At 38.6% G+C, this 15837-nt stretch overlaps 1 protein-coding gene across 2 annotated transcripts in view; it reads right to left on the bottom strand.

Moving 5' to 3' along the window:
• Nucleotides 1–15837, bottom strand: part of MYO16 (myosin XVI) — a 363225-nt gene that overhangs the window by 324450 nt on the left and 22938 nt on the right. Inside the window, exon 1 of one of the 2 annotated variants that reach the window (XM_032679458.1) lies at nt 6497–6537. The exons of the other annotated variant lie outside the window; for it this stretch is intronic. The gene's annotated coding sequence lies outside the window, so the exon portion shown is untranslated. Of the gene's footprint in view, nt 1–6496; nt 6538–15837 lie in introns of those variants that run through there. 2 annotated transcript variants of the gene reach the window in all.

The following is a 15837-nucleotide window of genomic DNA, read 5'->3' as shown; positions in this document are numbered from 1 at the left end:
TATCAATTCTGCTTAATCCTACAAAGAAAACTACCTAATCCAATTAAAAAGAAACACCAACTTACTTATTAATAAATGCCTCTAAAAAGTATATAATATTCTGTGGTGACAGTAAGTTCTCACCAATAATCTACACTACAAGCTATTGTAGTGTAGACCTATTGAATAGAATACATTTCAACTGACACAGCTACATTCACAGCCTGGAGTGTTAATATTTGTAAATATTAGGGCCTATATATGACACCCCAAATCTCACAGGAAAAACTCTATTCACATAAAGACACTTAATTTACATGGCAGTCTCCAAGTCCTGTATGATTTTTACTAGAGAGAGATTCAACCAAGCAATAATGTGGAACGTGACAGGTTTTACGAGCAACAACAATAGCTCATAGCACTTTAATAACGAGAAGTCTGCTATAGCTAATAGAAATAGTAAAGGGAATATATAATCAGCATTTAATTAAAGCACTTGACGTTCATACAGGATTAGAGTCAAGAGTCCTGATTTGGCAAAATCACGTCCTCAGATTTTTCTAATGCCAAGTAATCCAGGTCACACCTACCACACCATTCACCAAGAACACAGAATACCCTAATGCCCAGTTCAGTGAAGACTCAAGAAGGTTGGGAAACTAGACCAAATATCAGCTTCTCCCTCCTGAAGCTCTCTCTGGGACCTCTCCATCTAGATCCCTGTGCACTCTTAAAAGGTATTGTACTCATACTACAATACTCATAAAAGGTATTGTAGCATCTATTCTCACCAGCCTTGAAAGGAAACTGTGACTTTCCCACAGATAACCAGGCACTAAACGTTTATGTAGAAGGGAAGAAAGTTAAAACCTCAGCTTCACTGCTAACTACAGGCATTGCAAATGCATAAGAAGATACCCTCAAAGAACACAAAATTTGATTCAATGGTTTTGGTTATTGTAACAGGGAATATGGGGACCAATTTATTTATCTTCTGCTTTTTGATCCATTGGAGTCCATTCCCCTACACAGAATCACAGAATAGTTTGGGTTGGAAGGGACCTTTGAAGATCAACTAGTCCAATCCCCGTGCAATGAGCAGGGACATTTTTCCTGCATCAAGTTGCTCAGAGCCCCATCTAACCCAACCTTGAATGCTTTCAGGGACAGGGCATCCACCACCTCAACCCAGTCCAATATTTTACCACCATCATTGTAAAAAATCTCTTCCTTGTATCTAATCCAAATAAACTCTTTTAAGTTTAAAACCATTACCCCTTGTCCTATCACTACACACCCTGATAAGAAGTTTGTCCCCATCTTTCACATAAGCCCCCTTTAAGTGGTGAAAGGCTTCTATAAGTTTTCCCTGGAGCCTTGTCTTCTCCAGGTTTAGCAATGCCAACTCTCTCAGCTTTTCCTCATAGGAGAGGTGTTCCAATATGTTTGCAATACATGATGTTTCCTACAATAGGCATAAAAAATAATTTGTTGCATTTGAATTTAAAGAGTAAATACCAAAAACACAGGTACTGACAGGTCAGAAAATTGGTGCCTCTTCGGGAATTTATGCACTCAAGACATTATTAATGCAGCTCAATTCATAAACTATGAGCAGATGAGCTGACAGTCTTCATGTCACTCGATTCTTAAAAGACAGGTCAAGACAACTCCTGTGGGTCCTCTAGTCTCAACAAGTAGGGAACCAGGACTGCAGGATGCACCATGGCATCTCGTGGACTGTAGGAAGAACTACCAAGTAGTGGCACAACTGTCACAATTCAGTCACAGGATCAGTGATTCCGTGCTTTGATTCTCTTTTAACTGCTAGGGAAGGAGGCAAACTTGTTACTATTTCTGTGCTCTCATTTCCACTACCTAACCTCTCATATAAGCAAATTTTTTGCTTTATTCATTTTACAGTAGTGCAGCACAAAAAGATAATTATTTAGCTGGAACATCTAGCTAATAGATTTGAGTGGTACGTATTGGCACAAAGGCTTTTGGAATAGAGTTATATCAATTAAGTAAATCTACAGCTAATATGATCCCTCAAGAAACAGACAGTAAGTGCAGGCACTGCAGCTTGTCTGAGAGCTTATGAAAATATAGCCTTAACCAAACAGATGCATGGAAGAATGACAGAGGAAACAAGGCCTCCCAAAGAGGACTGATGAAAGGCCTTAGAAACCACTGGCAATTATGAAGGAAAGAGTGGTGGGTGGCACCCAGGGCTGCCCTAAGTGATTTACCAAATGAATGGCTACATATTCCTGAAAAATACAGACAAGCTGCCAAGGCAACTTTTATGCTCAAGGAGGAGCCATATGTCCCCAAAGAGCTGAGAAGAGTCTGTCACCAACGCCAAAAAAGGTACAAAGGGCATTCATTAGTAACTAAGGACTCTCCTAGAATTTCTCAGTGGATACCAGAAAACACATTCTCCAGGTAAAGCCAAAAAAGCTTCTCAGATTTTCCTGGACTCCTTCTGACTTCTGCCCTGTGCTGCTTGCCCACACCAGACGGCTCCGACCAGATGACAAGTGACTAGATGGCTCCAAGAAAAAGAATGTTGGAGACTGGGCACAGGTATGGTTCTCATCCATGGTCCCAGCTGGGTATCTCATTCTGCACTTTGAAGTAAATTGAAAATTGCCTTCACCTTTAATCTCAAAAAGCTGCTCTTGAAACTTTCTAACAATAAAAAGTTAGCTGAGGTGCTCAAATGAGATAATTTGTATTAAAATATTCCTAAAGAGATGAATTCACACTTCTAAGAAAGGAAAAAGTGAAACCAAAGAACAAGGAAAATTTACCTCAGTTACTTAAAAAGGAGTAAGCCAGTTTCTCAGTAGAAACTAATCCAAAGGATATCGGCATATGTGAGCACTGGTAGTTTTTGTGTGAGTCTACATATCCAATGTACAGAAGCGTTTTTTGTTGGAAAAACGCCAACAAAACCAGCAAAAAACGGAGAAAAACAAAAGATCGAGAATTTCGTAAGAGGTCGCTGACCCGAAACTGAAGAAATTGGGAAAAAAAAAAAAAAAGAAAAAGTCACATGAAGATGGAAAAGAGTAACTCAGGGTAAATACAAAATTACAGCAGACTGCTATAATTCTAGAGGTCAATGGGCTGAAATCAAAGGCTGAGACAACACTCTTTCTATGAAAAAAATCTCATGGTCAGCCTCTATCTTTCCCTCCCTTCTCTGTACATAAAAAAAAACAAAACAAAACAAAATCCACTGAAAATACACAAACTAACTGTATAAGAAACAAGGACTTGCACACAAATAAGGACTTTTAGCAAGTGTGGTGTTGCCTTTTGGCACAGAACAAAGTGGTTTTGTTACTACACAAGGTTACATATCCAGTGAGGTTACAATCCTTTGAAAATATTTTGTCTTTATACAACTATATTATTCAGAGGAATTAGTGCTTGATAACATTGTACTTGCACTAAATATGCTCCCACCTTTTATCACCCCTGTGCTGATGTAAATTGTGGGTGCTGTGGAGGAAGCTAGGCTCTCCCTGCTGCTCCCAATGCCTTGTTGCTGGCATGTGGGATTGTGTGGAGAAAGGTAAGACCAACCTCAGTGGATAAGAAAAGAGGTCAGACCATAGCACATCGGTGCTGAATTCTGTATAAGAAAAAGCAAAGAGAAATTTCCTCAAAATGCCACTTCCATCCTGTTGAATATTGCAAAGTGTACAGATCAGACAGCAGAGCGTAGATGTAGTTAGCTACTGAGGTAAAAACAGCTTTTCTTTTTTTCACTATGTATTCATTATGCTCACACCAGTCCTTTTATGGGAAGGACTGGCACGAAGATAATTTACAATGCAGGGCATCACACATCCAAAAATGTCCAGAGATATACCCTGAGCATCACGCTGTAACCGTGAGCAGTGCCAGCAAAGGGACACTGATGCTGCTGAGGAAGCATAGGGCACTCATCACATTAGAGAGCACCTAGGATGCTACAAGACTGGATACATGCTTCTGTCAAAATGAACCCTTGACACCATCTGCTTCAGAGGGCAGGAAGAGGAGGTACCACTAGTTTGGTATAGTTTTTTCCACTCACAGATGGGGACAGAAAGCTATCTTGGCTTGGGTACTCGGTGAAGCTAAGGTAAGTAATTTCATTTTACAGGAGATAAAAAAGCTGAGGTGAAGCAATATGCATTGCTGAGAAAAGAAACCCACTTGATCTGGAGAGTTCTTCTGGCCTTCTGAAGAGATACTTCTTTCTTCACTGCCCCAAAGACTTGTTTCTTAGCCATATCTCTCTGGTTAAGAACTCAGGCTTTAAAAAAATCTTCCAAGAATTCTGCAAGTGAACCACTTTTCTGCAGTGCCACAGGGGTTGTGCACACACAAGGCCACTTACCCAGTACTGCTGATAAGCAGACTTTCAATCAGACACCCCTTGGAACAGATGTTCCTTTGTTTTCAAAGCAGCAACAATTCTTCTGCACTTCTGGCACCATATGCACCAAAAGTGAGAAAATCAAAGCAGTAAGTGGAAAACCAAGCCTCTTCTGAAAGTACTTTCCCTCAAAGAGAACATTTCTACTATTTCAGTTGTGTGTCTGTTCTCATCCAGGCCAGTCTGGCAATGGGTGTAGCTCAAGGAGAGCTCACCAGTGGGCCAGGCCATGCCAGGGGCAGAAGCTGCAACAGCGACACCTCTGCCTCTGCAAAGTCCCTGCTGGGTGTTATGGGGCAGCCAGTCTCGTATGCTGTGCACAGCTAAAATGGTCAGTGACAAATGAAGAAAGACAGTTCATGTGCATATAGTGTACAACAGAAACTAGATCCTGGCCTATATAATTTCCTTTTGCATCTGTTTAACTTGGATCTATCTAGGTTTGATCAACTAATCTAGGGATTTTGTTTGCATCTGAAAACAACAGAAATGAACAACCTCCTGAGATGCAGCTGCTCATCAGCACATGTACTGCATTTAGGAACATTATTTAGTCAGAGCTTAACTTGCAGAGAAATGCAGGAAAACATGTGATTGAAGGACTTCAAAATGTTGCATCACAGAAGAGCTTTATTCCTACCCTTAAAACTCCAAATCACAAAAGCTTCAATGTTCCGTCAACACTCTCTCTGTGTTTGTCTTTGTCTTATCATTCCATTCCAATGCAAAAAGCACTGGTCAGCAGCTTCTTTGCCAATAATTTGGCAAATGTTGTTCTCTAAAGACTAAGTCAAAAGGGTAAATGCAAACAAATATTGGTTTCTGTTCCGTAAATAAACTGAGCTATTCAGTTCTGCTTTGAACTAAAGAAACCCACAGCAGTAGCAAACCCAAAGAGCAGCTTTTATGTGACAGAGTACGACTTCAGACAAACTACACTCTTCATTTTATTGACTGTACTTGATAAGACTATTCTGACATCCTAAAAAATAAAATTAAATTGAAATTAATGTTTAATTTAGCATTGTTACATACATATTTTTGTTTATGAACAAATAAAAAGGCCTTGGACATGGAGATACACTCATACAGGAAGACAGAGATGAAACAGAAAAGCATATGTAAGATGTCAGATTTTTTTTTAAGCTATAGATAAGCAGCAAGTTTAGATTGAATTAATAGCATACAAACTACAAGCAGTAAACCTCACAGAAGCATACTTCCTGCACAAAACTAGCATATTCTAAGACTAGATTTCTTTATGTCTTAAGCAAATATCAATTTGTAACATTAATAATTCACATATAACAAAATAACATTCTATTCCTCAGCAGCAGGATCTTTCCCAGGACTAAAACATTTATCATGATTTGATCATCCAACTGAACCAAGATGAATTAGCAAAACAGAAATCCTAATTAGAAACATGCCTGATACATATTTTATTTTCCACAGATAACAAATATACTGCTGATAGCACACTTTAGTGTAACTGTTCTTCTCACAGAAGGTTTTAAAATAAATGGAAAAAAAATCCTAAAAGATATTCTTCCTTAGACATTCCAAGCACTGGTCACATAAATCACAAAATGGGGCAATGAAGCACGATCAATATTTGTGCAATCCCTTATAAGTACAGATATCTGTCTTTTGTTATATCAATGTGCTATGCAAAATGCTGTGTTTCTAGGACATATCTGTGGCTTCTATCACTGTACTACACATTTAGAAATAAACAACAAGTTTAAGCCTGATGTATGTAAAAACATGCTTTCAAATACAACTTCTACAATATTAGCCACCAGCTGGTAACAAAACTTATAATCAAGTGAATTTACCTTACCTAGATTTTATATGACTACCAATTATTTTATTTTTAAAAAATATTATGTACTTTTTATATTTATCTATATTCATTATTAATGGATTAAATGCCTTATATATGCTGAAACACATACATAGCATCAGATGAAAAATACATAAGAGTTTATGGTGAAGAAAATACCTACAAGATTTCAATCTCTTAAAAAAGTCATTACAATGAATTATTGAAATGTGGAAATAAATAGATATTCCTACCACAAATTTTATCTTGACCAATTTCGCTCCCACATATTCCTGTTTGCCACTGAATCAATTTCACACTTACTCACCTCCCTGTCTCTGTGATGTGGTTTATTCATTGGTTTGATATTGCCATAGCAACTCTGCAACATGGAAACATGTTAGCCAAGCAATGCCGCTCACCTCACACTAGATAGTGAATAGCTGCCTGGTGCATACAACATATTTTAATGTATATTGATCTCTGCTTCTTACTATTAAGCTACTGGTTTAACATCACTATTTTTAACTCTGTATATAGCAATCTTTTGGCATGACCTTCACAGTATTTAATTTGTAGTGGTCTTGGCTTGATTACAAAAATTACCTACTACCTCAAATTTAAAGCTAGAACATATTTTGACTGTAAATCCAACTACTGCATTTGGACACACTTGAACAATGAGAAAAATAAACAGCACTACTCCCAACCCCAAAATTCAGGGCTTCCCCAGCATTCCTGCATTTTTGCCTCCTGTAAGCAAGCATATGCAAATCACAAATCAGACAGTGCTAGCATGGGAGCACACACATGATCAGTTTAAGGAGCTTTCCCATCAAATCATGTGGCCTGGAGAGAGAAGAGACCCTCTCCCCCCCACCATGCCTCCCTAGGAAACCAGCAAACTGGTTGGTGGCTAGTAAGTGAGAGGGATGGTGCTTTGTCTCCAGAAGGGATGCAAGGCTGAGCCTGTCAGAAGGCAGGCAGTGATGCTTCCGCAGCTTCTGCTTCCACAACCTTCCCACAATCAGTGGGGGACTTGCAGCGTATTCTGAATTACTAAATGGACGCAGTATGTCTCCTCAGATTGTATAAAATTAAACTCGAAGCAAAACAACACATGAGAACAAAAGCAGGATCTCTGGTGCAGCAAGCAACAGAGTCTTTAAAACTCCAAAGTCTATCACATCAATACTATGCAAATCAGGGCATCCCCAAACACAGATTTGGATCATAGTGAGGAGACTAGGCAACCATCCAGGGCAATAGTATGAGTGGGAGCCGAAACTGTCTCATTGAATGAGTCTTTATCTTCACAAGTTGGCAACTACTTCACAACTGTGCTTACTCACAGAGGAAACACTTCTGTTGGAACTAGGTTGCACCACAGCTTGACCTAAATGGTTTTTAAAAAGAGAAGTTTATTTGCCCTCAGACACTTGGACAAGCCCCATAAAACACCAAGGTTCTGACCACACTTGACACAGAAAAGCAGCATGGAGACTAGTAATACCTTCGGACTCAACACATCTCTGAATGCAGTAACATACCAGGACACTTCCTTCTACCTACCTAATAACATCACCACTGTTTCAGATCTCACTGTGCCTAAGCTCAAAGGTTAAACACTGCTTTAGCAGCCTTAGGCTAAGTGTAAAACACATCTGTGAAACAGCTTCACAGCTGAAATTCAAGTTACTGCCACCTTACTATAACATACTAAGGTTTGTGATCTGAGATGTACCACATCATCTCTGCATGGACTTGCAACAAATAGTTATAATTTCTTTTCCCTTCAGGTCTGAAGCCAGCATTTTGGTTGGGGATTTATTTATCTTATATCAAGGAAAAGGTGTGGAATAAAGGGAAGATGGAAAAAAGTATTTTTGAGTACAAGTTGTTTCCTGACTACGCTCTCCAAGTAAACACGAGTTATGAAACTGCTGTAAAATAAATTCCATCATGCTTCAACACAGCAAAAAAACAGCTGCCTCACCACAGTCTACACCACAGGCAGCAGGGGAATCTCTGCTTTAGCAGAGCACGTCTTTTCCCTCCTTCTTCACTGACCTGGGTGTCTGCAGGGCTGTGTCTCTCACATATTCTCACTCTTTTGGCTGTTGTTCCCCAGCAGGTTGTTTTTTTCTTTTCCTCTTCTTAAGGATGTTATCCCAGAGGTGCTGCCACCATCACCAATCAGCTCAGCCCTTGGCCAGCACCTGGTCCCCACTGGAGCCAGCTGGCATTGGCTCTGTCAGACAAGGGGGAAGCTTCTGGCAGCTTCTCACAGAAGCTGCCTCTGTAGTCCCCCTTCCATCAAAATCTGGCCATGCAAACCCAATGCAACTGCTAGAATAAGAGCAACATTTGAGTTACTTACGAGACTGTAACACTGATTCCAAATCACAGAACCATCATACACAAGTGCAGCAGCACAGCCTTGCTTTTGCTAAGGGCAGATGTCACCTTTGGGGAACCCAGGATTCTCTCCAGACTCGGCATTTCCCAGGGCCATAAACCCACAGATGCAGTAGATGCTTCACAGACCTTAGTCTTAAGGGATACACACTCATATTAGAATGGTTTGACAGCTTTGGGCTCCATAAAATGCCAGGAATCATTTTTCTTTATCTCCACCTTCTGAGTAAAGCCACACCTCAAAAACCATTTTATATCCAGTCATATCTGCAACATGGGCTGCCAGTCAGACTATTCTGAAGTAAAACAAAAGGTCATACAACATAATCTCGGTTTCAATTTCAGTTATTTTTTAGTTTAGACCAAATGAGATGAATGACAGCTCTGATTTTACATAAAGTTTCCAATCCCTACATATAATTTCTTTAAAATGTACCCATGGGTACCTTTGTATTCTTCCAGCAGAGATGCAGCTCTGTACAAATGGAATTTAACTTGCTGAGACTCTCAGGCATTTATTCTGTAAAAAACAGCAAATATACCTTGAGGTTTGTAAAACACACTGGATGAAAAGCATTCAACAATTTGAGCAGCCTTTTTTCTTTTTTTTTTAAAATCAGTGGACAGTATTGCAACAACAAAATTAGCTTGATAAAATGGGTGATTCAAACGGACAAAATGGGTTGTCAGCAAATAAACTGATGCCAACATAATCAATCATCAAGTCACACCAGGCAAGCAGAAAATTAAGAGACTGCAAGTTAGTCCCTACCCAGTAAAACTGTTGGCTATATCTTTATTTGTATTTAAAGATCTTTATTAGAGTTGCTATTTAGGCTTGACATATATTGCTATGACATTATATTGGTTTTGATTGATTGTACCCTTCTTTCTTGATCAACATGAACCAACACAGACATGCAATGGACTGTCTTTAACGGCATACAGGTATTTATTATGTCATCAAAGATTACCATCACTGCATAATGTGGTGTTGCTTAAGATCTCATAGCCCTTTTTCTTCTTCTTTTTCTTTTTTTTTTAACAGAGTCCGTTAGGGCAAACTGAATCCTGTTCATCTTTCCTTGCTAGATCAGGTCCTCCAAACTTCTACTTTCATATCTTTATTCCCTTACCTGTACATGCTGACAACAGAATAGCGTTATTAACAAAACAAATAAAGAAAAGGCTATAGTGTTTCACACTTATGTTTGTCAATTCACAACATTAAATAGGCCTTTAAAATGAAAGGTCTATTTTTTCCTAAAATCACTTAGTACTGTATAATTTGTTTATATACCAAATTAATATAAAATTAGTCTGAAAAAATATACCTCCTCATACAGTTGAATTTGACACAATAATTAGACTAGTATGTTTGGCATCTAGTGATGACTAAACACAGAAGACTAATTAAAACCAGTTGTTGTTACAATAATGAAAACATCTATAAAAACCAAGAGCCATCAAAACCAAGCCTAATTTTCTTCAGGCATTCAACAAGATAACAAAATAGATAATGTAACAGGATCACTAGTTTGTATTGTCAGTGTTTTCCCTACAGCTTCATTCCTTGTGTTTCTGTCAATGGCTCTGTTTATTAGTCATTTATCAAATATATATTTTTATTTGTGCTTTGATGTGGTGAAGTTGTTACATTGATTCCAATACATTGATACGAACATCTAGCTTTGCTATGGCACAGTTAATATGATTTGACTCACCATTCTAAAGTTGTGGGATTTTCATTGCCCCTTATAACATGGTGAATGTGCCCAGCATCTCTTTAACCCACCCAGGGCCTAATCAATATCTACAGATGAAATATGCTGAAACCATTACTCAAATCAATTTGCCAAAATCACCACATTTGATACCTCCTCTGATTTAAAGTAATGGATCTGGTCTGAGCACTACTATAGAAGGAGTTTACTTGTGGAATACCTACCCAATATGGGCAAGACTAAAATTCAACTTTACTCCACAAACAAATTTAGCCCATAAAGAAGATTCTACTAATACGTAGTCATTGTTTGGAAGTAGCTATACCAGCACTAAAACCAGATATTCTTTGCAGTTGTTTTGAGTTGAGTGAATCATTATTTGTATTTCATAATCGACATATTTAGCCCTTGTAGGGGCAGACAGCTGACAGACAAGGCAACCAAAGCCAGGCAGAAAATACACAAGGTGGATAACAGGCAAGGAAGAAACTGCTAAATACACACTAGCAGCTGAGCAATTGGAGGGACTGATAAGAGTACCAAGCAATCAAATGGTATCAGATAAATTCCTGACTCAAAAGTTATTATCCCTGCTACAGATCTGTTACTAAAAAGAGAGGCATTGTAAAATATGAGGTTATACCACTCTTCCACAATTGCACAACTCTAATTTAAAGCACAACTTGGATTTAATTAAATTCTTTTGTTCTTGTGTATAGTTTCATTTATTCAGAAACCCTAGCCTGCTGTTAGCTCCAGCCAACTCTTTACATTCTAACCTTATGACAGGAATAAACCTTTAAAAAAAGCTTTTAAGGCTACACTCCACAACTTAACACAAAAGCAGATCACTAATACATCATTATTCTTAGGAAAGATAGTGGAGAAATACCTGTTTCAGAGTTAGCCTCTTAACTTTACGAACTGCTAGGCTTCTTTAGGAGACAGAGAAAGCTCCACAGAAGTCTTGGATTTCTATCTGTCTTCCTAAAAACTCATCACCAATGAAAAAAAAGCTTTTTAGGAAACCATGCACACATGCTCTTCCAGGTAAAGTGGCCAGGAAATGCCAGAGCCCCTGAAATGCTGCTAAATAAGAGCACACAGTTGGTCATTGCAAACTAGGCGATCTAACATGTTTTTAAAAATAGCATTTTTTGCTATTGGTAAAACCACTGATTCTTGTGCTGTAAAGACAGTCCTTCCTCATAAGAGAAAGGAAATACAGTAGAGCTAGTGATACTCCTTCTGCACCTCACCTACAGAAAGAAATATTTGATTCTGGATCTGGCCTTTATACGATAACCAAAAGAGATCACATTTGTGCTGCAGTTTTTGTTCTAATTAGAGACAGATTTTGGGTTTGTCTGAAAGAAAAAAAGCATCTCATTTCACACAAGCTGGATCCAGCATCACCATAGTTTTTATACTCCACTTTAACAAATAAGATTTTTCCTGGAATTTGCTGAGACAAAAAGTTCTCTGCAAGATCTGTCCCTTTGACAAACATGGACATTTCTCTGCATACTGATTATTTTTTTCCATCCCCCCTGCAAGTCCTAAAGCTATACATAAGACTTTTGAGGCAGTACGTTACCAAGGCAACTCATGTAGCTCATCATTATCTAGACCTCATTATTAAAAGATTGATTTTGGATGAATAGGAATCTTGTAACAGGGTGAGCTGACAGATTACTTTTTTTAAAGTTGCTGAAGACCAGGGTAGCCTAAGCATATGATTCTATTGTGGGTGGAATGAATTGAAGAAGTGGTTCCATAAATGTCTTCTCAGTTACCCTATCTATGGGTTTCTGTTATCTGGATTCTACCTTGCTCAAGACAGCAACTTCACTGATTCAAAAAAGAAAGGGAAAAATCAAGAACTTACAAACTGTGTCAACAGAACTCCTGGGGCACAGCCAAAGTTAAACTTAGATCTCTGAAGACCACAACAAAGCAACTCCTGGTTTTACAGTCCAAACACTGGATCAGCAGCATAATGGCTATGTAGCACAAATCACTAGGTTGACATTATCTCATCCTGACAGATTGAATTTCGTTTAGTTATGCAGCATATAAATTCATGACAACTCAAGAGACGCTGTTCATATTAGACACGTACTGAACCTTCTAGTATGGCTCCAGGCTTTACTTTCAGTTGCTTTATATATTGTTAGTACTCATTATCTTTCTAGTTTTCATTAACTTAGCTGAAGCAGAGTTTTTGATTCCAGTTTTTGCACCTTTTTTTAATGCACTACATAGCTGAACCTTTCTCTTGCCAGAGCAGCCAGTACTTGGAAAGATAGCTTGTCCAGGCAAGATCCTGAAAATCCTCAGGCCACACAAAAAACCCTGAAGTTTGCTCAGTCTGGCCCTAAACACTATAGGACAAAGCTCAGGCAGAGACCCTGCACAGCAGACTCCTGCAAGCAATGTGTACAATGTTACAGCCAAACCTTGATGTTTCATACTAGGGGACCTGAAGCAGCCATCAAGAATACTAAAAAGACTGAAAAGAGAAAGAAGAATATGAGTGACCTGTTTACTTGAAGCAGGATAAGCAAAGTGCTCTGCTATATTCTTGACTTCAACGAACAAATGGAGGAAGAGCTACACACATCAGTAGCAAGGACTGTTGGTTTCCTTTGAAGAAGAAAAAATGTGCAGAAGAAATCCAGACCATCAAAGGGAACAGTGCCCTCAAGAGAGGAATAACAGCGCTGCTTGTAGACCTTTTTGTTTCCCAGGTGCCAAGTGAAAGACTCCAGAACTGAGTTAGGAAACAAGTCCCTACCAGCCAAGGTACCATACTTGCTCTGTAAGCGTTCCTGATCTCCTTCCTGATTCACCTATCCTTTCTGGATGCATGAGAACCAAGTTCACTGCATTTTGCTAACAAGGGTGTCATGAACAATGGATTTCAATATCAAGAAAAACTTTAATTATGAGTAAACACATTATTCTTGGTTATAAAAATACAGCAGCATAGACAAGTACTCTTAATAGATTTGGCATGGAAAGAACAAATATATTTGTCAAAAAGCTGCTGTGGAACTCATTACTGTAAATGCTGCACAGCAGTTGGAGAAAAGGCTAATTCCAAGTTCAACTAGGATTATAACAATTTTTAATCTTCTTGAATGTGAACATATTTAATTGAAAATGCTTGCAAGAGTGGAACAAAATGTCTGAAAAAAACCACAGACAATGGTGAGTTTTTTTATAAACATTAATTCCCTTGAGCATAAATTAACTATGATACATGACCTTTTGGAATAAGACATGTCTGCAAACCATTCACTAGTAGGTTATTAGGTTGATCAAATAGAGATGCGGTGGATATGTTTGTGAATTTTCATTCATTACTCTTCAGCATATCAGTTTATCCTGGCAGTGCTGAAATCAATAGGAGGTTTGACACTGACTTTATAGGAATACCTCAGGCTAAGAGCATGTGAACTTAGACCTGGCATGTGGTTCTACGTTACTCTGAAAGTACAGCAACACCTTCATTGAAAGATGTTTTTTAACTCAGATGAGAATGCAAAGCTCTGTTTCTGGCAAAAAAAGTATCATTACAATGCATCAAGAAAGGAAGCTGGCCAACAGCATGGTGCTTTGAGATTTGAGGATGATGAAAGAAAGCATTATTATTCTAAAATAATAGATCAAGTTTCTGTAAGAGACAAGTCAAATACTTTAAAACAGAGCTCAAGTGTAAACCTAGAGCAGTCATTAATCAAAGAAGAATGGGTAAGACAGTTGTTTTTGAGGACAAAGGTGGGTGAAACTGTGGAAAACACTGTAGTAGACAGATTAGAGAAGCATTATGTCAGGAAATATGAGCTCTCTTACCTTGCTGTCTATACCTTGCAAAAGGCATTGTGAGGAACAATGCTGAAATGAACTGTACATTATCACAATTTCCTAAAAAGGTTACCTAGCACTAAGGGCAATTCATCACACCATTGGATTCAGAGCCCTATGAGACAAAGCTTTATAATAAAGACACGACAGTTTACTGAAACAGGACTATATATTACAGTTCATGTGAGGTTTTGTCCTGCCTACTCCTGGCTGCATTTCTGACTTTGTATACCCTCATGTAACACTGGAGTGACCAAGAAACATGCAAGAGCTGGTTTTGCCCCTTTGCTTTTCAAAATTTCCTTACAGAAGACATACTTTAAACTAATTTCCTCACTTTTCTTCCTCATCCAAAAACTTTAAGGTAAGAGTAGCACATTATAAATCCAGGAGGTAAATTTTTGAGTGTAAAAACAAGCATTTTGAAATGGAAAATGAGAAGACAAATGTAACCGTTATATGAGGGGCACCTGCTTTAGTACTAATATGCACAAGTTCAGTTATGTGAACATATTCAGGAAACTACAAAGAGGATTAGATATTCAAGCAAAAACTAAGAAAATTCTTGGTAATCCAAGAGAGCAAAAATTTAAAAATGCGAATGGCACAGGGTTCCATATCAGTCAACTGTTGTCTACCATAAGAAAAGCAAACAAAACTAACAAATTCATATAATTCTTCATTTTCTAAGATGTAGCATTTACAGAATTGGCAGAATATGAATTTCCTCAAAAAAGAGTATGCACTTGCATAACGTTTCCCTCTGAATATGTGGAGATGCTTAACTAAGCAGTAAAGACTTTTTGTCAGAACTGCTGCTGATCAGCTGATGTGCTGATTTTGCATTGGATTCCCAGAACTTGTAGATTCAGATTCTCCAAGTTTATCCCACATGAAGAATCTGGCACATGAACCCAACCAAGGCAGAATTCACACTTTTGGCATGGGGTCAGAGGCAAGGCAAAGGAAGGAACCTGTATGAGCTCAGCTTCTCTATGTGAAGAAGGCTGAGGGTGAGAGGAACAGCAAGAGCAGGATAGGACTGCTTAACCTGTGGGAGAGTTTTACCTAGGGATGGAGACAGTCACAGATGCACACAGTCTGACACTGAGCTGATGGCAAGTGCTGTCAGTTCTGACTAAGCCTGTTGCTGGTGACACCTGAACAACTTGACACAAGAACCTCCCACAGAAAAAGTGGTAACACTGAGTCAGAGCATCCCTTTGAAAACTAACCCACAGCATTGTCTCTCACGTTTCTTTGCTGGCCCTGATGCTAACCTTACATTCTTCTTGCTGTTAACTCAACAAGTGTTAACAAGAAGTTAACAGCTTCAGATCTACATCCTTTGTAGCCTTTTCACATAACCGTTCTGTATTTCCTCCAGAAAAAAGCCTCTCTGAAGAGGAAATACAACTGTTAATTGCCTCCATGAGATGGTACCCCAAGTAGAGTAATGTATTTATACAGAGCCCAAATGCCAGATTAAGTGTAAGGTCAGTGTTTTAGTAACACATCTCTCAGGCAAGACACTACAGAACATAGCAAACTGCAAAAGCCAATATCAATCTTTAAAACATACA

This window comes from Chiroxiphia lanceolata, chromosome 2 (assembly GCF_009829145.1).
Source record: "Chiroxiphia lanceolata isolate bChiLan1 chromosome 2, bChiLan1.pri, whole genome shotgun sequence".
Classification (NCBI taxonomy): domain Eukaryota; kingdom Metazoa; phylum Chordata; class Aves; order Passeriformes; family Pipridae; genus Chiroxiphia; species Chiroxiphia lanceolata.
The sequence above is the reverse complement of the archived record's forward strand: the minus strand, read 5'-3'. Positions and strand labels throughout refer to the sequence as shown.